The sequence below is a fragment of the Falco peregrinus genome, chromosome 6 (genome assembly GCF_023634155.1).
Source record: "Falco peregrinus isolate bFalPer1 chromosome 6, bFalPer1.pri, whole genome shotgun sequence".
In the NCBI taxonomy this organism is placed as follows: Eukaryota; Metazoa; Chordata; class Aves; order Falconiformes; family Falconidae; genus Falco; species Falco peregrinus.
In genome coordinates this window covers 45,881,122-45,906,963 of record NC_073726.1, presented here as the reverse complement: position 1 = coordinate 45,906,963, position 25,842 = coordinate 45,881,122, and the positions used below count along the sequence as shown (strand labels likewise).

Below are 25,842 nucleotides of genomic sequence, written 5' to 3'. Positions count from 1 at the left end.
TGTTGACAAGCATAAAGATGCAAAATCATTTCAATTCCAACATACTGCATGGAATGTCTTTGCTTGTTTATAGCATACGTAAATTTTAAAAAAGATCTATGTAAGTAAAAAGATCAATGCACAAGTCTCACGGAGATGATGCTGTGAAAACGGTAGAAAGCCAGTCACATGCCTCTACAGAAGATCAGTCCATCCACCTGGGGACCATGATCTCCATGCAGTTTTAATCCCTGGAGTTATAAATCACAGGAGAAGAGCATCCTTTGAAGACAGTTGTCTTTTTTTTTGTTCTGGCACACAAAAAGAAAAATAAGCATTCAGCCACCAGCAGCAGTAGCAATAAATATTCAACATTCTACTATCTAATTCCTGAGCATTTATAATCTAAATACTGGTTCTATCAACAGCCTGTTTTAGCATGGTCCAAATTTTTATCACTGACTTCCAATCTAAGATGAACCACCAGAAAACCAAATAATAAATTACTTCTGGCATTATATCCTTGTCATTAACAAAAACAACTTGTCCTTTGCTGTGTATAAACCCATTTTCTAAATGTTTAAATGTTGAATACCAAATTCTCTATGCTAATCCCTTCCCTGCCCCGCCCCCCCTCAGTTTAATCCCTGTTTTTGCAGTCTTCTGATTTAGAGCAGCTCCCAGATGGCCTCCAAAGTAGTTAAAGCAAATGACCTGAGGGCTTCAGGGGACCACTGCAGAAATACTGACCATGGAATGCTTGCATGATTTTTCCAAATGACTATTCTCATGAATGTTTTGCCAGTATGTTTAGATGAACCATAGTGGAATTATTTGGTCTATAACTACACACAAATTCCTACCTTGCTAAAAGGCACATGGTAATCATGATTCTCGAATCATTCTCACACCAGTCCATATTTTCCTGCTGTAATGCCATTAGTTCCACTGAAGTCACGCATGTACCCACGGAATGAGAAGTGTCCTTGGGGGCTGGAGGGCAGCCCAAGTTGTTGGCTTCTACTTTTCACAGCATACCTCCTATAAAAGAATTAGTGTGTCTTGGTTAGAGCTAAGTAGTTCTATTTATACACACATGTAGTATGCAATGCCAGTACATGCATGCTGTCTCTCTCTCTCTCATACATACATTGCTGCTCCACAAGAATTTCAGGATCGGAAAACTCGAAGAAATCAGCCACAATTTTGTGATAGATGTTAAATCAGAAAGAATTGTATCCACAAAAATGTTAATTCCACAAAAGTATGAAGTACAAAAGAGGTTTTCCCCATCTAACCTAGACTACACGAAGCAACAAGGAAAGGAGGCGTCACCAGTGTCCCAGGAGGCACTGGACAGAAAAGCCAGTGGCATTGGGGCTTACAACTTTTAAATGATTATAAAAACAGATTGCTAACCAAATGTCTGTACTTTTCGGGTGGCACTATCTTTGCAGTGGAAAAATGAATGAGAGAATGAACAAATGAATGTAGAAATGAAAGAAACAAATTTCAAACTTGGATTGGCCATGAGCTATAAGGGCACTCATAATCCTAAATAACCTCACCAAAAATAGGAAGACACAACCAAACTGGAAAAAAATGACATAAACTTAGCTTTTTACATTCAGAACTGTATCTTGATATGAAAGTGTGTAGAAAGGAATTAGATAACTGAACACAGGAAAATAAAGATGCAACAGACAGTTCATACTACAGCAATGTATAGTCCTTCTATACTCAGTTTGACTTACTTTTGAAGTTAACCCAGAATCTGAACTATATAGCAGTGCTATTTTCCTCAGCATAGTAGTTGGAGTAGGATAAAACTCATGTAAATGAAATTAGGTACTCATGTCTCATCCTGGAACAGGCTTTGGCTGTATTAATTCCTGGTGGGACCTGATAGTCACTCCATTGCGCCTGAGTAAGCTAAATACTCTTCATATGGAAGTCAGGCCAGACTTCTGTCATAAGGATTTTTCTATTTTTATGTCATGAAATAAAACAAAATAAGTCAAATTTTTCAGCAAATTTCCCCACTGTAATTTTATTAGAGGAGAGACTGGTGTTTCTTACAAGTTCACGAAGATTCAAACATAAGTGTTTGAAACAGAAGTTGTTCAGAGATGCATGGGTTTTTATCTTAGCTAAAACTTTTAACCTGTTTCAAAGCAAGAGGTAGACTCCAGAGAAGTCAACGCTGGAATGCTTTGGGATGCCGAAGGTCCCTCATTTCTCTAGCGTGGACAGCTGCATCACGGAGTCAAAGGTCTGTGAATATGGGATGTTGGAAACTTAACAGTTGTAACAGTACAAGGAAGACATGTAAGGTCTAATATTTTTCTTTCAGTGTGTGAGAAACAACCCATATCCAATACACAACAAGCACGCACATTTACACTGGCGTGCTCTTGGGGCCATGTGTGAGGTAGCATAGCAGGAAGCAATCATGGCACAAGGTGACATCTGGGAAATGTCTTTTCCTATGATTTATGTCGCTGGGTGTTCCAGTGGATGACACCACATTCGTTTCAGTACACCACCACAGCCTCTCACAGCCATGACCCCATATGCCACACACTGATTGTTCATGGCAGGCTCCATTGCTGACTGCATCTGGTGCATGGAGTTGCTTAATAAAAGATGATCTCTCTAGCTGCCCTTCAGACATCTGGGCTAGGTGATCACACTGCACAAGAATCTTGTACTCAGTCTATAACCTCAAGAGTTCTGTCATTTAATCACCGTCTAGTTTCAGATATATCTGGTCCCACATTTAACTTTTTATTATTTACATGTCAGCTTTTCTGTTGTTTTGGTCTTTCAGTTCATTCTTAAATCTCAAACACTAGTTAGGTAAGTCACAAAACACAATTCTTCATGGTTATATGTTTCTCCGTTCATTACATAGTATGGGTAAAATGTTAATCCAAATGGAGTCAGTGCCAAAATTTATACTGATATCGGCGAGTCTAAGATTTCATTTTCCAGATATTTTGCATGTAAGAAGTCATCTCAAGAAAACAGTAGCATTTCACTATCAAGCATCCAGGAAGTAAAATAATCAGTAGATTGACAATCAGAATTCAAGTTGTTTTAATTTCAGTCCCTTTGTGTATCTGCACTATCACTTGCTCTTTAGCTACAGCAGAGTTGTTCAGTTGGCACAGCTCCTGCCATGCTTCTTGCTATTCTGCCTCCCACTGTACCTCCTTCACCTGCTCGGGCTCTCGCTGGTGGGATAACTCTCCCTGGCCCTCTGTCCCCTACTGCCTGCCCCGGAGCTGCTGCTTCCCATGAGAGGATAAACTAGCTCCTGGAAGTATCCCCCAACCGACCCCTCACTCTCAGACATGAAAAGCATGCACCGCCCTGAATTCAGACATGACGAAATTGTTTGCTGAAAGTTCTGTAGCGCGACTCTGCTTCTCTGAGCGGCAGGACACAGGGCACAGATGAGACCTGTGCTGGAGCCCCTCGCTCTTCCACCAGCCTTTCTCCACCCCCCCTGCTCACTTCGGTCCTGCTGAAGTTTGACTTCACAGAAAAGCTGTTCAAAATCTGTGGTGCCAGAAGGAATGTGATCAAGAAGAAACGTGATAGTATAGCTCCAGGGCTCCCAGCCCCTTTTTGACAAGCAGCACCGCTACTTCTGCCTTCTCCTTGTCTGCATTCCTGTCCCTTCTCCTTGTCTGCGTTCCTGCCTGGTCCATTACATTCACACTTTACTGGACTGAAAATACTGCCTCTCTTAACCTGCTTGACTGCTCTCATGCTGCAGAACTGACACCCTTCGCCACACTCCCAGCACCAGGGCCACAGGGACTAAGTAGCAGGACAGGGGAAAGCATCTCTTTTTCCTCCCTCACACTGCCTGTCATTAGTGGTGGGACATGGAGCAATAACGCAATATTGCATCAAATTTTTAGAGTGCTTTCCTGCTGGGGAGCCAGTTCTGGAGCACAGAAAGGAGGACCAGGTTCCTGGGGATGTTTCTGCCACAAGTTGTCTGCAAAAATGTGCAGACAGGTTTGAGGGCAGAGACTGGATCATGCAACTCCACATCTCCCATAGGAATTAGGCCTGATGGTGCTTAGACTGTGTTTTTTGTGTGTCTTAGGCAGGAGATGGGTCCCAGTTCTCTCAGGCAGAAAACGTGTAGTAGCAGAGACTCAGAACAAGATAATCCTATAGGTAAATTTAGGTGCTTGTGGGCTCTGATCAGACAGGATTCCTGTAGACTGTTCTAGCGACATCTTTTGACTCTACATGTTTCTGCCAAGCATGTACAAACTGAGACCTTTCAGAAATATGATCAATCTGGAGTAGCATTGCACTGCGTAAGGCCACTCTGGCCGCAAATACTGCTATCTGTCCAATTCCAAGCTGTTCTCAAAACTTAGGGATTCAAGACCTGGTCAGAAGAAAAGTTTGCCAAAATTCTTTTTAACTTAGCAAAAACATCTTTTCCTTTTGTCTCATTCTCAGAAACAGCTGAAACTTTAAAGAAAAGGGGGTGGAGCAGGGAAAGGGAAAAACCTGTGTGAATCAGGCACCCAGCAGGAACACTTTCACCACAGCATTCTGGCAAAACTACAGCAAAGTCTAGATCTTAACCTTGAAAGTATCATATAGTGATACTCACTGGCGCTGCTACCACCCCGCTTAATTTGATGCATCCGTATCTTTCCATGAGTGTTAATTACAGCATTCCAAAATTATTATTTGTTCAAACAGATGCCACTTACTAAAAGAAAAAAAAAAAAAGCCACATGAAAGTTTCTTTCTTTCTCCCACATAACCTTCCCTCCCATTATTAGAAAAATATGTGATGTGAGATGAGTAACACTGAGGCCTAGCTAATATCTAAATGAGGCAACTCTGGACCTGGTATCCCCTGTTGGAATAGTCACTGTTGTTTTAAGAAACCTATTCTCCCAAGAGAAAAAAAACACTTTATCTTTTCAGTATACTCACAATTTCTGCTGCAATTCACGGATCAGTATCACTAATGTTTTCAGCAGTGGGGTTATGTTTACAGGTCAGCTTTCATTGAATCATTTTCTTCCCATAAAACATTTAATCTCTTGCCAACCTGCAATATCATACTTGGGCTGCACAACATAAAAATAAATGGATGCTCTGCAGCCAGCAAACCAGATGCTTAGAGCTCTACATGCTCTTTCATGAGTAGTCTACTAATAAAAATAACATAATTTCATCATGTAAAAAATATTGCTCTTCTTCTTTCATGCTCTCTGCTTCTAAATACACACAATTTAACATTGTTAGTCCCTAAAAATTAACCAAAATATAGGTTGATCCACAGATGCATTGTGTGTAAACAAAAGTATCCCAGAAAATCATTTTAAGCAGCACACAGAAATAAAATCTCTTTAAATAAATTTATTTATGGGGTCCAGTAAGAAATTATCAAAATGCTAGGTAGGCTATGTGTCTCCTTGCAGACAGGGTCTAGTATATGTATTTATGAAGACTGGCTATTTCTTACGGTTTTATCCAGGCAGAATGTAGAGCTGTCTCTCACTGAACTAAGTTTAATTATTCCAGAACAAGAGACATCAGTATTTTAATTAATTATATGGTAACCTATAAAAAGACACAGTGCTAAAAGACTAATTAGAAATTGTGCTCACATACTTGGGTTAGCTTTATCAAAACCTATGGCCTTGTAGTGAATGCAGAAAAACATTTATATAAGAAGTACTGCAGAAGGAATGCAATTAGTAAAGTTAGATATACTGAGCAAGGCTGAAGGCTTGTCTGTGGGTCATAAAAATGGTAACTTAATTGTTTGCATTTTTCACCGGTATGCACAAGATAATGCTGAAAATCTTAAAATATTGCACTCCATAATCTACATGTTGTCATTTTTTCCTCAGAAAACAGTAAGCTATAAAGACTGCTATTCTTGCTGAGAGGCAGATACATCATACAGAAAATATCTTCGACTTCAGTAGAGGCAAATTTAGATTTTGCATTAGAAGATTATCAGCATCAGGATGTCTTTATTAAGATAAGAACAATACTTAGCTTTAAACAAAATGAAATCCCAGGAAGTATCTTAAAAATGATCATATACATGGAACCTCGCTATTCTGACCATTTGGGAACTTTTTCCTATTCAGACAATGGAAAGTTTCTGTTGCTGAAATGTGACTGCTAATAGCCTATGTTCTTCAAACTCTGACAATTTTTTTAACAGAATGTAAGAATTTTGACCAAAGATAAAATATAAAAAGCAGTAACTTTAAAGTATATATACTAAACACATACAAACATGGGGCCAGATCAGTATCGGAGGCAGCACTAAGCTAATGCTCAGATGAGATTCGGAATGTAGTTTCCACAGCGCTTTCTAAAGAGCAGTTAGAAAGAAAACAAAGGGAATTTCTACATGCTACAGTTATGTAGCATGTAGAGGCATCAGGAACAAGATGCCTAGAAGTGAAGATGTAAGCCAAAAACTTTAACAGTTATATCCAAAAGTGGAAGACGCGTAAACGTATGATACAATCCTCAATGGACTGATGAGATTCCCAAGATCCCAGGTAGAGATGGAAGATCAGACTCTATGTTTGCTAATGCTTTTATTCCACTGAGTCACAAGGGACTACGTTAACAATTTTTTAAAAGAGCAAAGAAAGCAATGTGGTGCCTCATTACTGATTCTGATACAGAATCAGAAGCCTGATTCTGTTCTCATTTGGTGATAAAAGCCATTTTTGGGTAAATCATGCATAACTCTCCTGAAGTCAGTAGATTTAAAACAGTATAAAACTGGGGTGAAGGAGAAGACTTGTGTCTCTCAGCTGCATAGGAAAACTATTTCCATGATATATTCTATAAATTTGTGGGAAGCCTACATAAAATTCTCCATTTAGGCAATTTCCTGTAGCATAGCTCATTACTGTCATCTAAGGGGAAACATGTAATTGCAATATGATTCACTAAAACAGTAAAGTACTTGACAGAAGTTATAGTTTGCATAAACAATCTCAGCAGCAAATTAATCTTTGAACAATACTGTTCTTTAACTATTTATTTCAATATTTTGCAAGGAGATATTTAAAAACAGCAGAACTACTTTATTTATGGTTAAGGTTCAAGACCAGGAGTATGTGTGATGACTTCTCAATATTGCTGCAAAGTTGCCATAGTAGGCACAAGATTATAAGCACAGGGTTTTCTACAACAATTTCTCCTGGATACTTTAGTGCCTATCTCTGGGCAGGGTGAGATGTGTCTTAATTTTGATAGCGCTGAGAAGCCCCCACATTTTTGGGACCCAGAGACCAGGCATTTCTTCTGCACTGTTAATGGAATGGCTTGGTAAACATTCTTGACCACAACTGCCGAATCAACACAAAGTTAAAGATATGGTACTACAGTGGGTCAAACACGCTCTTGGGATGCGGGACACATACCTAGACTTTTTCTCCCTATCATGAGGAGAGCTTGAAGCTCCAGGATGAAGTTCTTCTCTATGTAGGTTAAAAGTGTAGGAGGGTACCACTCTGAAGCCTGTTGATGGCTGTTCAGTCTTTCTTAAAGGTTGAGTCGCCTCTCCCTGTTGAAATTCCCTCAGAGCAGTCCGTGGACTTATCTAGATTCAGTTGTGCCACTCTCAGCCACTCCAACTGTAGCCAGGCTTTTGGTAAAAGATGTCACCTTTCCTTGCAAGCCTTGCCTACTTTACGTGCCTAGGCCTCCTGGCTGTAACAATACTACCACTGTGGTGGGGTGTGTGGGGAGCACAGAAGCACAAGATTGCAGAGCCTATGAAGTGGAAAAGCACTTTAAAAGTTTGGTGGTGGTCAGACAGATACAGTCAGAATATTACTGAAGTCCACAGACCAAAACTCCCTTCAAATCTGGAAAGGAATATATTTGTCCTTTAGAGCTGTTGGATTCATTTTGATGCAGTGCACAGACTTGGAGAACTAGAAGTGTTAACACAGCTCTCACAACAAGAAATTCAATAGTTGTATATAATCTGTCAGTTCTGGTACTGAAGCCTGCTTACTGTCAACTACTACTAAAAATCTTTTGTTCTCTTTATCAAAGGCACAGACAGCAAAGGTGGGAAATGAAAGTACTAGCAATAGAAAGTATTAAGCATTAATTATATGTTTTCTTTTTGGAGGCATATATGCTTTTTTATGCTGCCTTTTAGAGGACAGTGGTTGTCCTATTTCAGGGGCAAAAAGGAAAAGTTACAGGCACTGCAACTGCAGCTGCTGCTATTGCTATTGCAATCTAATTATGTTTTGTGAAGATAAACCAAAACAAACATGTACAAAATAGGACAGAAAAACTAAGATAACCTGCAGCTTTTCATTCTGGCATTGATGTTTTTTTAGTGCTGGAGCACCTGGTTTTACAAACCTTCCCTCAATATTAGATTGCTCCTGTGACAGCAGTTTCTGTCTGCAGTCTCTTCCAGATATTTGAAGACAAACGCTGCTTTCTGACTCTGCTTGCTGAACTGCCCATGTAAGTACAGATCCTTATCTTCTGATAAGGACCAGAATCATCCAGCTTTGCCCCACACTTCGTATTAAAGCTCTAACCATAAGCCATCACTTTTGTCCTCCCCTGCTTTCTCATATCAGTGTCCAGAAGGACACAAGCAACTCAGAAAAAGCCAGGTAAAGATGCAATTCAAAAAGAGTTTACATTAGAAGACTGTCCTACATGTTCTTGGGGTAAGGGCCAGTCTCCCAGTGCAAGTGGCCAAACAGACATATAACTTTTGTCTTAAGCAGGGAGCTAAAAAGATACATGTGGACTTCTTGAATCAGTAGCCAAAAAAGCCCAGCAAAGGAAGAAACTTCTGAACCTGTGCTGCATTTGGCCAAGGAGGGGATGCAGCTTTACTTAATTACACCACCCTGTGAAGCTGAGCAGGGACAAATGGACTGAATCCTTTCCAACACGGTAGATACTTCTTTTATAGCATAACTGGTGGAGCAAAAGAAGAAAGATTCTTGAGGTGCTCCTTTAATATAATGTTGCCAGAGGCTACTGTTTTTCTGTGTTCAATGACATGCAAGATACATGTCATTGGACGTTTAAACTTACAGAGACTACAGTGCTCTGCCATCCAACCTTGCTCTGCTGCATCTACACAGGTATGCATCAGGCTGAGCCTGGGCTGCTCTTGTGTGGCCCTCACAAGGCATGGAGGAGAGGGGATCTAACTTACCTGCTATTCTTAGGATGTGTCCTGGACATCACTCGATGCTGATTCTCTCTTAACTAGTACTTGCTTAATCATGTAGTCCTCGTATTCTTGTCTAATACTTAAATCTGTATTTGCAAGGTATACCTTGGCCTCTGTAGGCTGACATTCTGAAGAAAGGAAAAAAAAAAGATTATAATATGAATTTAATACTGTAATCAGAGTTTAAAGTATCTGTGAAGTATAATTCCAGTAGCCCAATATACTGACATATATCTCTTTCTCTTTTCCATTAAAATGGTTTTGTTTGGTACTGAAAAACGTTTCCTTCTAACCCCATGCATATTTGTTCATTACAGACAAACTAGTGATTATGCTTTGTTCTCTAGAATTACAAACACAGGAATGTTTTACCTGATTTATAGGTATACTTCGAACCCACAATTATTTTTCATGTATGAAAATAAGTAACAGGAAAAATTAAAAAGCACCAATTTCTCAAGTATTCCTACAATTGTATTGTTAAAATTAACATATCATATTAAATATAACCATAGAAAATGAATGCTTATATAGAAGTAGGAAAAAGTTTCCACAGCCTTGGGAAGATTTTGATAGAAACAGAACATAACTCCAAATAGAAAAACTGTCAGCATAATTACTATTTCTTGCTACTAAGTAGACTTATATTTTTCTTGCACAGATTCAAGAACTGGGGGGACAGCAGCTGTTATCTATGCATCTGCTAAGAAGGCCATGAATTTTAGTGGATTTCCTAATGATTAAACTCTGCAGACCTCTAGCAGAAAAATATCAGATTTCTGGTTTTTTTTCCCTGAATATACTTGTCCTTTGAATAGATGAATTTCAAGGGCACTGGGAAATGATGCAGGATCAGCTCCTAAGATTACTGGTTAAGTGTCCAATAAAATTTAGAAAACAATATGAAGAGTTATATTCTATTTTCCTTGCTTACAAAAATGGGATTTAATTGATGCTTTCCTGGGAAAGAATGGCAAAACTGAACCTCAAACATATATATTGTAATATGAAGGTGTTTCCTTTATAGGACATTTCCTTCTCCCTAGCTCATACATGTTTTACTTTACTTACATCATCTCTTCCACTTCAGCATTTCCCAGAGTGACCTGCTCGCTGCTAGCATAAAATGCCAACAACACTAAATGGTAACAGTCAACATCCACTTTCCACTGGCCAAACAACTACAACTTACACAGGGCACTGATGAATAGGCCTCATTTTATATTACAAGTAATTAAGCCCTTCCCAAATTTTCTGAAGTGATAATAAACACAACATTGCTTATTAATTGACAGCCATCTCTTTTGGCTGTAGCCTCCCTGTTCAAATCATCTTTCTACAGACTAAAAGCACAATGCCTGTAGAGGAATGAGGGCAGTGGGTTGATCAGCATTGATAACATGCAGCTGTGGCCTTGCCTGGAAGGCAGCAGGTTGATTGGTGTGGATGATGTGCAGCTGTAGCTCGTTCCTGCTAAGTGGTTAAATAGCACTGAGGATGGTGGGAGAGGGGGTTGGATGGAGGAGGAGTGGTGTGGCCTGGCTTCTGGAGGAAGGAGATACAGCATGGACAGTAGAATCTGAGTGATGGTAAAAGCCTTGTTGCAGCCTGCTGGTTTGTTTGTGCTGCAACTCCAATAATTCAGCCCATAAAAGTGGAATTACACTGGATGTTGCTGGTGTAAAGTTATTTTACATCTGATAAGACATATCAAGTCATTCCAGTTGCTTTGTGTCACTGTGATGATGCACATTGTTAGGGATCCCTGCCTAACTGGTAGTTGATGTCTCTTGTCTTCCCAAAGTGGGAGTTTCCATGGATATAATATCTTTCATTCAGCAAGATCCTTGGGAACTCAGCAGGCATCTCTGTGGCTGCTCTGTGCAAGCTCTGCTCTATGGAAGTATTTGAGGAAGAACAACTTTAGCCTGGACAGTTACTATCTAATTGCCACTAAATTCAGAGAATACAACAAAAAGAAAATATCTCTGGTATTAGAGGACAGATTTTCCTTACATTTGTTAGGGAGCAGGAAGTGATACCAAAAGTGGAATTTCCATTAAACTGTGCCATTTTGCATCCAGACTAAGGTTGCTCAGAATGTTGGATATGCATGACATATGCAGACCCTTCAAACTGCCAGTTTAGAAATAGATGGCATGGAGAAATAATAAAGTTATAAAACTGAAATGGCTATTTTCATTTGTTTGTTGTTTAAAATTCAAAAGGCATTCCTAGGCTTACAGTGACTGAGTTCCTTAGCTATTTCTAAATAAATAAGCATAGATGGAAAAACACTGTAAAGCAATAACCTGCAGCTAAATTGTCCTTAATGTACCAATTTTCTCTCTTTTGTAACAGTTTGCATACTGTGACTGACTCAACATCTTATTCTAACACAAAAATGATCATAGAATCATAGAATGGTTTGGGCTGGGAGGGACCTTAGAGATCATCTCGTTCCACTCCCCCTGCCGTGGGCAGGGACACCTTCCACCAGACCAGGTTGCTCAAAGCCCCATCCAGCCTGGCCTTGAGCACTTCCAGGGATGGGGCACCCACAGCTTCTCTGGGCAGCCTGTGCCAGTGCCTCACCACCCTCACAGTAAAGAATTTCTTCCTTATATCTAATCTAAATCTACTCTCTTCCAGTTGAAAGCCATTCCCCCTTGTCCTAGCACAACATGTCCTTGTCAAAAGTCCCTCTGCAGCTTTCTTGTAGGCCCCCTTTGGATACTGAAAGGTTGTCATAAGGTCTCCCCAGAGCCTCCTCTTCTCCAGGCTGAACAACCCCAACTCTCTCAGCCTGTATTCACAGGGGAGGTGTTCCAGCCCTCTGATCATCTTTGTGGCCCTCCTCTGGACTCGCTTTAGCAGGTCCACATCCTTATGTTGGGGGCCCCTGAGCTGAACTCAGTACTCAGGTGGGGTCTCATGAGAGTGGAGTAGAGGGGGAGAATCACCTTCCTCAAACTGCTGGTCACACTTCTTTTGATGCAGCCCAGGATACGGTTGGCTTGCTGGGCTGCAAATGCACACTTGCGAGGTCATGTCAAGCTTCTCATCTGCCAACACCCCCAAGTCCTTCTCCTCAGGGCTGCTCTCAATCTATAATCTGGCCAGCCTGTATTTGTGCTTGGGATTGTCCCAACCCACATGCAGGACCTTGCACTTGGCCTTGTTGAACTTCATACAGTTTGCACAGGCCCACCTCTCAGACCTGCCAAGGTCCTTCCGCATGGCATCCCTTCCCTCCAGCATGTGAACTGTACCACACATATTGGTGTCGCCTGCAAACTTGCCAAGGGTGCACTCGACTGCACTGTCCATGTCACTGACAACAATGTTAAACAGTGCTGGTCCTAATACCAGCCCCTGAAGAATGCCACTTGTCACTGGTATCCACTTGGGCATCAAGCTGATGACAACTCTTTCAGTGTGACCACCCAGCCAATTCCTTATCCACTGATAAGGACTGAGTGGTCCACCCATCAAATCTGTGTCTCTCCAGTTTAAAGACAAGGATGTGGTATGGGAAAGTGTCAGATGCTTTGCACAAGTCCAGGTAGATGATATCATTTGCTCTTCATTTATCCAGCAACGCTGCAACCCCATCATAGAAGGCCACCAAATTTGTCAGGTATGATTTGCGCTTCTTGAAGTCATGTTGGCTGTCACAAATCACCTCCTTATTTTTCCTGTGCCTTAGCATAGTTTCCAGGAGGATCTGCTCCATCATCTTGCTGGACACAGAGGTGAGACTGACCAACCTGTAGTTCTCCAAGTCTTCTTTTTTTCCCCTTTTAAAAATGGGGGTTATGTTTCCCCTTTTCCAGTCCGTGGGATCTTCGCTGGACTGTCACAGCTTGTCAAATACAATAGCTAGTGACTCAGCCACTTCATCCATCAGTTCCCTCTGCACCCACAGATGCATCCTATCAGGTCCCATGGACTTATGCACCTTCAGGTTCCTTAGATGGTCTCAAACCTGATCTCCGACAGTGGGCAGTTCTTCATTCTCCCAGTCCCTGCCTTTGCCTTCTGTGTGGGCGGTGTGGCTGGAGTACTTGCTGTTGAAGACCAAAGCAAAAAAGTTGAGTACCTCAGCCTTTTCCACATTATGGGTAATGGGGTCTCCCATTTCTTTCCAGAGAGGGCCCACATTATTCCTAGTGTTCTTTTTATCACCAACATACCTACAGAAGCTTTTCTTGTTGCCCTTGATGTCCCTGGCCAGAATTAATTCTATCAGGGCTCTAGCTCTCCCAGTATGATTCCTGGCTGCTTGGACAATTTCTCTGTATTCCTCCCAGGCTACCTGTCCTTGCTTCCACCTTCTATAGGCTTCCTTTTTATGTTTGATTTTGTCCAGGAGCTCCCTCTTTATCCACACAGGCCTACTGGTGATTTTGCCTGACTTCCTCTTTGTTTATCATTTGTAGCCAATAAAGTATAATTCAGTTTTGGATAAAAATCCCATTAATACCAAGATAGCATATTTTTTTTTTAAAGTATATTTGAAAAAAGTAGAATCAGTCTCAGCCTGCCTTTTTTTTTTTTTTTTAAATTTGACTAACAGTAGTACATATAATGTCCAGGGCTTTAAATATACAACTCATTCTCATGCATATATAAAGCTGGATATTCCAAACCTTTAAAAATCTTTATGAAATAATTTCTTGGCAAAATATCAATAAAATGAATAATTGCAACTACACTCCCAAGTGAGATTTTAGGATGCTAAAATATTCTCCACAGCACTGAACATTTTAATACATTTTGAACAGTCTCTGGATTTCAAAACAGCAGAAAAAAGGCAAAGGTTCAAACTTCAGATCTGAAGAATGATTTTATTTATATGATAAAAATATTTTTTATTATTAAAACTTGCCCAAAAATCACATCAAAAGTGACTTGGAGGTCTTCCAGGACTTTAAGCCCTTGCAAAATATTTTTAATAGATGAGCAGGTGCACTGAGAAAGTACTGCAAAGTTTGCTTTAAGTCGGTTCACATGATGAAACCTCCTGCTTATCTCAGTTTTCTACTGAAGAGTGAGCGATACTGATATCCCAGATGAGCGTTGACAGTGCATAAAGCAATCTGGTCTGCACTGCAATTGTTCTGTTCCTGTTTCACATGCCTGTCCCAGTAATACAGTCATATTCTTCATTTCACCTTTTCTGTTGGACTCATTTTCTTTCTCCCTTTCTTTCTAACACTGTTCTTTTTTAATAGCACCCGTGCCATAGGGCATCTTAAGAAATTCTAAATGTCAGCCAAGGACAGCGATCCAGAATATTATTCATACCTTCCCTCACCAGCTCTGAGGCCAGAGGTTTATGGGGTAAGCCCAGAAACATTACTCTCTGCTGCTGCTGCTGCAGGTACTAGGGGAGGCACGATGCTGGGCAGACCACTCACCCTGCCACCCATCCCCAAGGCAGCAGGACCCTCCCTGCAGCTACCTGTGCATTCACCCGGGGAATGAGGAGTGGGGAGGACAAGTCCAAACTAAGCTCATTGACTTCATGGGGTCTGAAGTTCACACACGACTGAGTGCTGTCTCCACAGGGCTACGTATAAAACAGGCAACCTAGAGCATTGCTAACAGGATACAGAAGATCCAACTCTTAATCAAGGCTATTTATGTATGTTGCCTCAACTGACATTTTCTTGTGCCATTTAGGGAATACAGTAATTCAAGCAGAACAAACATTCCCAGGGAGAATAGATTCAGCTTCAGTCACTGGGCAAGTTTCCCAGATTCTCCATGGATATATCTGGACCCAGTTCTAGGCATAACTGGGTGAAAAATTCTAAAGTCAGTGGCAAAACTCCCATTGTATCCATTACAGGAAAACATTACCTGAAGGAAGCAATGCACATAAATGCAAGTTTTTACTAACTCAGATGTAAGGAAGAAAAAAAAAAAGTACTCATCACAATGCCATGCAAATCTACAGAAGGCTTGATGCAATGTTGCACTCGGTATTCGAGCAACTGATATCAGCAGGCATGTCTGTTCTGGCTTTGCTTGATGGCTGGTGGCTGTGATCTTACACATGACGAAAATCTATACAAAAATGTTTCAAATTATTATTGGTATTGGTTGAGAACTCATAGAACAAGACAGAAAATCCAATTACCTGTAAATAGGTTAAAGTCATGCTCACTCTCTGCAGGTACAGGTGTTTCTCTTCATTTGCATGGTAAGATTAAGACCAGAAGGCCTATTAAATTAAAAAATAAAAATAATTTTTAAATTATTCAGCTTGGCTTCATGGTAGCAAGACAATTGATAGAAATTGGAAGAGGAACTTTTTTCAGTATAAAAGTAGGTGAAAACATTTCTTGTAATCATTAATTTAGGAAGCCTGATAAGAGATTTATGGGACTCTGAATCTTGAAATGTAAGAAAATTGGTCCTATAACCTGTTGAGTCTGCAGTTTCCCATTGTGTGTTAAATTCAGTGTCAGATATAACAGGTAAAACTTGGGATTTGTCTCATGCTTGCCAAGCAATCTTTCAGACCAGTGCAAAATTGCCTCCATTGGATAGAAGCATTTTTTAATTAAAATGAAATGTGATCACTTTTCCTAAAAAAGTACATGTTAAGATCAAATGTTATGTTTGTATTAACCTACACTTCTGGATTTTTTTAACCTGTTTTTGCAACTGTATCTGTAAGATCAAAGGCATTTGGCGGAGCAATAACCTTTTTATTTTATTATTTTATTTGTTTAGATGTTCTTGAATTTAATATAGTTTGCATGTGTGCATTTGGGTATGCCCATACACATGGATATGTCTGTCTGTAATATAAAAAAGCTTAGAGCAAGAGAATATTCAGTTGCAATTTCAAGTGTTCAGAAATCAGAAGATGCTAGAATGAAAGCTGCCAGTGCGCCATCACTGGCTCCCTTATCCAGGAGTACAATAGATACTTTTTCACTTTTTAAATGTTATTTCTGCAGCTCCCAAAGCATCACAATGGTCTACACAGACACATACACATACCTAGTAATTCAACTCATGCATGTGCCAACTCTTAATTTTCAGCCTCTCAGAAAACACAGACGCACACACAAATGATACACCATTATGATTATTATTATTGACTCATTTCATGCTTTCACCTTCTATTCCACATTCATACTCTTCTTTGAACAGGTGTTACCATTTTCTGTTTCAAACATGGATAGCCACTTAGAATATAGGAATTAGGAGAGTACAGTTATTCCTCCATCAACTTTCCTTTGCGCATTCTACCTATCTTTTGATTTTCTCTTCAGTTCATAGCTCAGAGGTGAAATTCCTCTTTTGCAGTAGTGGTGTATGTTACAAAAACCACAGACCTGAAACTGCCAGCCTGGGTGATTGGCTTTACAGCATTCTAACATACGAAGTGCTCTGTCCTCCAGGCATATTGCTTACCTTGATCTCTTTCTCCCTCTAAGGGGATTGGAACAGCATCATCCAGTTACCACTAATACACAGGTGTGTTGTACATCCTCCTGACTTGAATATTATTTTTTGGGTTTATTATGATGCCCAAGACCAACTGAATTTGAATTTGCTTTGTTTTAGTTAAAATACAAACACAAGATGACAAATAGCCCCTACTGCAAATAGCTTACGCTAAAAACAGACACAGGAAAAGGGAAGGTAGGTACCACCTGGGAGTCAATTGCTTGAGCAACCACTTTACATTGGGAGCCACCTAATCACATCAGACAAGCAAGAACAGATAAAAAATAATTTCTTTAGATTACCATTGCTGTGCTTCTCTCTGTTCAGAGAAGCAGCTCCAATGTCACAGTGCTGTGTGCTAGAGGAATCCCTAAGAAGACTTTCCAACAAACCATCTACTGCCACAATACATTCAGTGATGATACTGTGACTCACAGTCTCCTGGGAATCTTTCATCCTGGCAAACCGACCTTGGGCCATTGCCTTTCAGTGGTGGATCAAACTAAAGACCAATTGACTGAAAACCTGTCTTGTGACACATATAGGAATTAATAATTTCAACAAATGGGAACAAACAAGATTGTAGGATAACTCAGATTGGATGAGGCCTCAGGAGATCTGTAGTCCAACCTTCTGCTCAAGCAGGGTCACCTGTGAGCTCAGACCAGGCTCCTCGAGGATTTATCCAACTGGTTCTTGGCAAGCTCCAAGGCTAACATGGTAAAACATTTCTAAGCAGCCTGTTCCAGTGCCTGACTGTCCTCATAGGAAAAAAATTTACCTTGTATCCAGTCAGAACCTCTCTTGTTACCACTGTGTTGTACATCCTCCGGGTTTATTATGATGCCCAAGACCAACTGAATTTGAATTTGCTTTGTTCTAGATAAAATACAAACACAAGATGACAAATAGCCTAAGAGGCAGGTTTATGTTCCCTGCCTCTCATCCTCCTGCCATGCATTGAAGAATCTAGCTCCATTGCATGACACCTTCCCCAGGGATAGTGACAGGATGTTGTTAGGTGCCCCCAAAGACATCTCTCCTCCAGACTGAAGAACCCTTCTTCCCTAAGTTTCTCCTCACAGGGCAGCTGCTCCAGCCACTCACTGACCTGGTGGTCTTCTGCTGTACTCAAGCTACTTTAAGTGCTGAGTAAACCTACATTACACTTTACAGAGAAGTTACACCATAAAGTTTGCAAATGCTTTCATATATGCTCACTGATGTACAAAAGAAACTGTAGGCTGTCTGGGTGTAAACTTGGAACTAAGTTTGCCCTGAACCCTGAGATTATAATCACACTGTGGCAGTTAGTACCATAGATTCTGAAGCTTGTCTCTTCTGCAGCCAAATGCCTGATTCAGCCTGGAGAAGAGAAGGTTCTGGGGAGACTTCATAGCAGCCTTACAGTACCTAAAAGGGGCTTATAAGAAAGATGAGGACAGACCTTTTAGTAGGGCCTTTAGCAATAGGACAAGGGGTAATGGTTTTAAACTAAAAGAGGGTAGATTTAGATTAGATATAAGGAAGAAATTCTTTACTGTGAGGGTGGCGAGGCACTGGCACAGGCTGCCCAGAGAAGCTGTGGGTGCCCCATCCCTGGAAGTGCTCAAGGCCAGGCTGGATGGGGCTTTGAGCAACCTGGTCTAGTGGAAGGTGTCCCTGCCCATGGCGGGGGGTTGGAACTTCGTGATCTTTAAGGTCCCTCCCAGCCCAAACCATTCTATGATTCTATGATCCGTAAAGCTGTCTGAACCCTAAATTAAAACTAACTAGTGTAGGTCCTCACAGAAATGTATATGTTCCAGTACAACATTCAGCACAGGTTTGCCCCTGTGTTGCTTACTGTCTTGGGTGAGCACTACAATCTGAGATAATGTTGCTGCAGGTGTACCCAAGCTAGCTGAGTCAAGACAATTTAGTGTTGATATATTCCATTTTTATGATGGGAAGCATTTGCAAATGAAGCGGTACTTTACCAGGACCATTAAATAGCAAATAAAGTTGAGAAGTACCGTAACTTCTGCATTTTAATAATATTGTCCTGGCTGGAAGTCTCTGCACAGAGAAGAAATGGTTTGGATTGCTGATGTGATTCTGTGTAACAAAAGCCTCTAAATTAACTTTTATGTAAGTGATACTACATTTTTGAGGGTGAAGGATAACGTTGCAAAATGAAAGACCTAAAATTAGGTGTAACATTTAATGAATAATGGATTTCTGGAACTTACTACAGAGTATCTGTGGAATGCAGAGCTTCTACTGCTTATATTTAAGCAGGAAAAAAAAAAAAAAAAGAGGCTGTCTTCCGTTCTTCAAACAACTTAACTTTTTGAATGACACTCCAGAAATCAAAGAAAAAGGGAATAACTGCCTCCTTTATTAACATTTCCACTGCTGTGGTTTTCAGCAGTCCATAAAAAACATTTATTAACATTTCCACTGCTGTAGTTTTCAGCAGTCCGTAAAAAACACCCAGGAAAAAGAACAAAAAATTTACTTAATAGGAGCAAAGTAAACTAATTGTGGCTCTATCTGTCTAAGTATTGCCAGCTAACTTAAGATTTTCTGTCATTCATTGCTGTAGCACTGCATTTCAGTTCTGATCTGGTCTTCCCATCGTAATGTATATGTAGCCAGCATACCTGTTTGCTTAGATTTCAGTTGAGCAGCAACCAAATATTCATCTCAAAAAACCCCAGAAAAAGTACACCAACTTCAGTAGTCACCCAAGTACACGAATGGCTAATTCACGGAACAGTATTTTACACTAGTTTCAGAATAACCACTGTATGCTCCATTATTTTTTGACAGTCAGGCTGGAGGTAAGTGTAACCGGGCTTCCTGGCACAATCACTTTATCCAGAGAAAGGACAGATAGTGAGAAAGCCCCTTAAAGTAAACAGAATTGAACAGGCCCTCTTCTGGTTACCACTACCAGTGCTGCAGTTCATGGCCATTCTCTAGAAAGGTGCTAACATGTTTTCTGTTTTGTTTTCCCCTTGGTTGTTAGTATCTTTTTCAAAATTCTCCTGAAAGTACCCAGCCACATTAACTACACAGTACAGCTTAATTTCATAATCCACTAGGCACCATGCGCACAGGGGGATCCTCAGCTGGGGGAACCTGTGCAGAAACCGAGACAGCCTCCAGGAGCACATAGCTTACACCACAGCACATGATGGGACCTGGGCAGGGCCAGCAGCAGCGGTGCCCAATCCACCCACATGCATAAAAGAAACCCTTAGGGCAGTGCCGGTGACTGGGGCACAGAAGTTTACATCCCGTTTCCCCCAAAAAAGGTGGTGGGATCAATAGCCCAACTGAAGCGCATCTACACCAATGCACACAGCATGGGCAACAAACGGCAGGAGCTGGAAGCCATTGCTCAGCAAGAAAATTATGACACAGTTGCCATCATGGAAACGTGGTGGGATGACTTGCACAACCAGAGTGCTGCAATGGATGGCTATAAACTCTTCAGAAGGGATAGGCAAGGAAGGAGAGGCGGTGGGGTAGCCCTGTGTGTTAGGGAGTGCTTTGATTGTCCAGGTTGTCAATGACGGTTGATGACAGGGCTGAGTGTTTATGCTCTGGATGGTGACAGATTCCCACCACCTAGTGGAAAAAAGTCGGTCTTGTCTCCTGAAAAACTGCTCAGATTTCGCTCTAGCGCGTTTTAAACCTTCCCCATTGCAAGCTCCTTTTTATCAGCACTTATTACCAAAGTAATTTTCTTTTTTCTATGCACTAGTGAATGTGCCCAGGTGTATACAGCTCTCCTTGAAGGTGTCAGGCGTTACATATTCCACAAAACATGTGACTCAATATATAGGGATGGTATATCTGTGGTTTCAATTCAGCAATTTGTCATGTGAAAGGGAAACTGAAAAGTTTAAAAAATGGAGCAAGAGCTGCCAATGAATGTCACTGCTTCCCAGCAGTTCATCTGCTTTACAGGGAGCCCTGATCCCCACTCAGGTGCATACTCCAGTGCAAACTATGCCAGTATCCTCCATACTTATTCAGGCAATGTTCTGTGCCAGCATACTCTGTGCTTTCAATGCTGAGACTGAAATGCCAAGTCAAGGGAAAAATTCCAGAAAGGGCAAGGTTAAAAAGGCAAATGTAAGCAGTGCCATTATCACCATTTCTTATTTCTGCCAGGAAATTCTCTACTCCTTGCACACCTAATCCCCCTTCCCACCTGTTCCAAAGTGAGCAAGATCCCTCCTTTGGCCTCAGAAGAGAAGAAACTACTTTTCAGATCCAGCTTTGAATGGCAATTGCCAGAGACAAGAGCAAAAGGGTTAAGCTCTCTTCCTTTCACATTGTCCAGGTAGAATAATGACTCTTTGAAAAATCCTGTGCCCATTGAACCCAATAGATTTTTTTTCCTGTTGTTTTCCCTGGAAAAAAATATGCCATTATCTGGTTCTTATCGCTAGATGACTTACTGTATTTAGCTTATCCTCATAATGCCTCTTTGAATCAGGAAAATGCTACTACCTCCACTTCACACCTGGAGATATACTGCTCATGGAGATTAAGGCTGTTGTGGTTTAACCCCAGCTGGTAATTAAGTATGAGGAGAATCGGAAAGAAATGTAAACCTCAAGGTTTGCGATAAGAGCAGTTTAACAATTGAGATAAAATAAACACAAAAGAACAATAACAAAAATAACAGTTATAACGAAAAGGAGGGAGAATGGGAGAGGAATGAAATCCACAGGGAAGGGAGAAAAGAAAACTAGTGATGCACAACACAGTTGCTCGCTAACTGATGCCCAGCCACTCCCCGAGCAACTATCAGCAGGCCTCGGCCAACCTCCCCAGTTTATATACTCAGCATGGTATGGACTATCCCTTTGGACAGTTCAGGTCAGCTGTCCCGGCTGTGTCCCCTCCCAGTTTCCCTGCACCCCTCCAGCCCTCTGGCTGGCAGGGCCTGAGAAACTGAAAAGTCCTTGCCCTAGTACAAACACCACCCAGCAACAACGGAAAACATCAGTGTGCCATCAACACTGTTTTCACACCAAATCCAAAACACAGCACTGCACCAGCTACTAAAAGGAAAAATAACTCTATCCCAGCCGAAACCAAGACAAAGATGTAGATTTACAAAAAGCTATCATCATGACAGTTACCTTTAGGAGTTGTAGGATTTATGACACCTTTAGCAGTTACTAGGATTTGAGTGCCACAGGGATCCTGAGAGATCTCCTGTTTGGTTGTCTTCCTAATCCTTTGGACTGAGTACCAGGATACAGCTTTTTTCCAGCACCTTATTTTCAGCTAACTGCCATTTCATTCATCTGTGCTCAAAATCGAGATCTTCAAAACTCCATCTAATTTGCCATGTAACGCTAGAAGCATGCAAATACATCTTTCCAGAAAAAAAATTTCCCTGAGTATCTAAAAACCCTTTCCTGGCAATGCTGATCACACACAGCTAGTTCACATTTAAGGTCTGCCAGGATTCAGAAATGAGCTGTATGCACATCTCTCTCTACTAGAGTACCCAATCTGCTCAGTCTTTTGGAGCACATCTGGTGAATCAAGGATAAAAAAAAGCCAGTGGTAGTATTTTTGTCCCTTCTCTGGCTTTGTCCAGTAGCTCAACGAGAGGCTGTTCAGCTGCCATGTGGCATGCTGAAGATTTCAGCTATTGCTTCTTAATTCCCAGGTAAAGGCTATCATTCTCAAATTACAGGCTGTTTAAATGTAGCTCTCAGGGACACTTGTTAAAGTTGTACAGTTTACATGGAAAAAATACATTTGAGAAAGGAAAGGTTTCAAGTAAACCTATCAGTAGTTAGGACTTTCATATGAAGTTTATGTTTTTGCAAAAGGAACAAGAAAATACAGTGCATGAATAGCTGGCAAGAAATTAACAGTAGGTGAGAAGTATAGTCTCTGGTATTCATAAAAGAATCCCCCAAAGAGGCAATTTAATTAGAAATTAGAAATCCCATTGCTTTTTTAGATACCTAACAAAGAACTAGAACTAAGCTATAAACCACAAATTGTTGGAAACTTCCATAAAGGCTTTTTACTTGTCAAGAACATCTGGAGCTGGCAAGGAGAACCTGGATGGAAAGTTTTCCAAATAGTTTATTGCAAGCGAAGTAATGGTATTAGTGATTGTTATTCCTAAGTAAAGGACAGGAGACTTATATCAACTGTTTGGGAAGGGTGTGTGTTTCCCTTACAATCAGCCTGTGTAATACTTTTGTGATTGCAAAAATGTGGAGCCTGCAGTCCTTTAAATGGAAACAGGACTCTGTCCTAAGATGCACAGAGTCATGACAATGTCTGTTACAAATAAGATGCTTCATGTTCTGGCAAGATGCATAGCTAAATTGACTGTAAGTCCTGGTCAAAATTCCTTATATACCAGAATGGCAGCTTTAAGGAGACAAGCGAGAGTTTGTCTTGAAATGCCTTAAACTGCAACAGGTTGCAATCACTCAGAACAGAGAAATGAGCCAGACTGCAGCTATCCTGTGAGCACAAAGCCAAGACCACAGGTCCCCCAGGAAGAAATGTGAATACAGGGGAGACTGCAGTCTCTCAGTGATGAGACTTCCAACCCATTTTGAGTAGACCCAGCTCGCTTCAGAGTATCTAACTTCTCCTTTCAAAAGCAGAAAGAGGTGGTTTGCTGGCTACTTTGGGATGGCAGGTATTGCATAATAATGTAGTATTGGGACAGCTAATGTAGCTACTTCAGTAGGATGACAGAAATTCAAACTACAAATGCCAGATTCTTATGGAAAGGGAAACGTTGGTCTATAAAGCATAACAGAGGGCATTTATTGAAAGAAATGGCTTCATCTTTACTAGCCCTGCAGTGTATTGGGAAGGGTTCTTTAAATGGCATAAGAAATTCTCCACCTCAAAATGAGTGGATAGATCACATATAAAATTGGCCCTTGCATTATAATAATTTTCAAGATGGCCAACATCTCCCCCAGATCCATGCATATGTCTAACCCTTGTCTAATAGTAATTTAAGTGTGTGCCTCCATGTCAATGATTGTCTAATAGGCTTAACAGTATGCTCTCCATCAGTGTGTGAATGGCCATTCTAATCACTGGCAAAATGTCATTTGATCACAGATGTGGAAGGAAGAAAAAGATAGGCTGAAAAGACTGTGAGATCCAAGTTAACTGCCTCCGAGAAAACACTGCCCCAGCTCCCAGGCCTGGCAAACGCTACGTGCCGAGCACAGGGCACCCTGGCTCCTGCCTTACCTGTCCCCAGGGAGGGCTACATGTCACATGCCTGCTGGGGCCACCACAGACCCGTTCCTGGGGACACACACACCAGGCTCTGCTGGGCCAAAACACCCATTCCCCACCTCCAAGCTGGGCTGGGGGTCCTGCTATGACAGTCCCTGCCGCAGCTCTGCCCCACACATCAGCAAAGCAGGTATTTGAAAGGCACATTTCCTGGGGCTGACCCACCAGCCACCACCAGCACGTCCATGCTCACCCTCTGGAGCAGGGCCTTGCCTGCCTGCTGCTCCTTCCCTCCTTCCCTGGGGCAGCAGAGGAGTGCAGGCTTCCCCTTCCCTGTTCTCCTGAAAGGCCGCCCTGTTTACAGTGCAGGGGAATGCTGAAATGCTCAGGGACATTTCAAAAGACTTAGTGCTGTTTTAATTCCTTTTTAGACTCGATTTGATCATGAGCCCCTGGGTGTACTATTGTAGTACACAGCGGAGTAGCTTCACAGACCTAGGATAATGGAGTCAGCAGCGACTGGATCGCAAATACTAAAATGAAAATTCACAGCAGTACAACCCTATTTCTCTCTTTAAGATAACAGTTTTGATCAACTGCCTGTTCGCCAAACCTCCTTGCTCTTTCTCCATATGTAAGCCTGGCAAGCGTATGAATTGACGATTTCCATCAAAATAGCAAGAGGCGCATAAAAACTCATTAAAAAGCCATCACTGCTGCCCTTGGGGGGGGGGGGGGGGAGGGCGTAGGAAGGGGGGGCGCGGGGGCGGAGAAGAAAAAAAGAGAGCCATTGAAGAAAACCAGACCTTCCTGACAGCGGCTCTGAGCAGCAGTGCCCCCGTGGCCTAAGCCCACAGAAGCGCCTCCTGTACCTTCGCTCCCGCACTTCTGCGCTACCGCCTGCGGCTGCGGGCGCTGCGCCCCCAGCCCCCGGCCGGCCCATGGCGAGCGCCGCAGGCCGCGCTGGCCGTACTCGGCTGCGGAGGCACCCGCCCCCGCTCCTTCGGGCGGCACCGCGCCTCCCACGGCGGTGCCCCGGGCTCCCCCGGCGCAGCCGCGCCACCGCGGGCACCCCGCCTCACGGGACATCTCCCCAGCGCCCCTGCCCCTTCCGGTGCCCCTCGGGCCCCAGGCGCGGCCGCCCGCCCTCCGCATCCCGGCGCGCCCCACCGGGCAGCAGGCGCCGCCGGCGACCGCCAGGGGTCTCCCTCGGCCGCGTTGGGCGAGCTCGCCCGGAGGGGCGCGGGGCGGTGGCGCCGGCGAGAGCGGGGCCGGGCTCCCGGCTGAGGGCGGAGCTGCGCCTTCCAACAACAGCCGCCTTCTGGATTTCTGCGGCAGGTTTTTAATTGCCGGCGGGGTCCCCGCAGCTGCACGGGCCACCAAGTCTAAATAAAGGGAAGATCTTTCTGGTACAGACACCGCAAAACACCGACCGCCCCCGGGGCCTGCTGGGCGCCGCAGCCGCGGGCACGGGGAGGTGAGGCGGTGCCAGCGGGCCCGCCGGGAGCGGCCACACCGAGCCGGGCTGCTGCTTCCCGCGGCCGCGGCGCTTCATTACGGCCTTAAAGCACCTGCTCAGGCTGCAGATGACTTACTGGGGAAGACACGGAAACATGAGGAGCGTCAAGGCAGAGCTTTCAAACTCAGGGGGCTGCTTCCTTGCTCAGCAGTTTAGCTTGGTGTCATGTTCTTACCCCTGTTCCTTGAGGAGGAGGCCTAAGTGCGTCAGCCGGGGTTTATTTATAGGCGCTGAATCATTTTCCGAGGCTCCATTCACTGCCGTGCACTTCAGCAAGCTGACTCACTTGCTGCCCGTAGCCAGGGATCCTCCCGCCACACGGATTTGTGTGAAGCTGAACGTAGTTCAAAGCAGCCCCAGACCGCTAGGCAGGACC

General features: G+C 42.5%; 1 long non-coding RNA gene across 5 annotated transcripts; it reads right to left on the bottom strand.

The window, feature by feature from the left end:
• Positions 1–842: 842 nt before the first annotated feature.
• On the bottom strand, positions 843–25,842 carry LOC114013472 (uncharacterized). 5 transcript variants are annotated; one of them, XR_008747932.1, is made up of 5 exons: positions 24,754–25,016; positions 15,378–15,461; positions 15,193–15,304; positions 9,212–9,357; positions 843–1,020 (listed from the first exon to the last, which is right to left on the bottom strand). It is a non-coding gene; the product is annotated as an uncharacterized LOC114013472 (long non-coding RNA). The 5 variants fall into 5 exon arrangements; XR_008747933.1 differs by lacking the exon at positions 15,193–15,304 and adding an exon at positions 12,193–13,299; XR_003556472.2 differs by lacking the exons at positions 15,193–15,304; positions 24,754–25,016 and adding an exon at positions 25,642–25,842.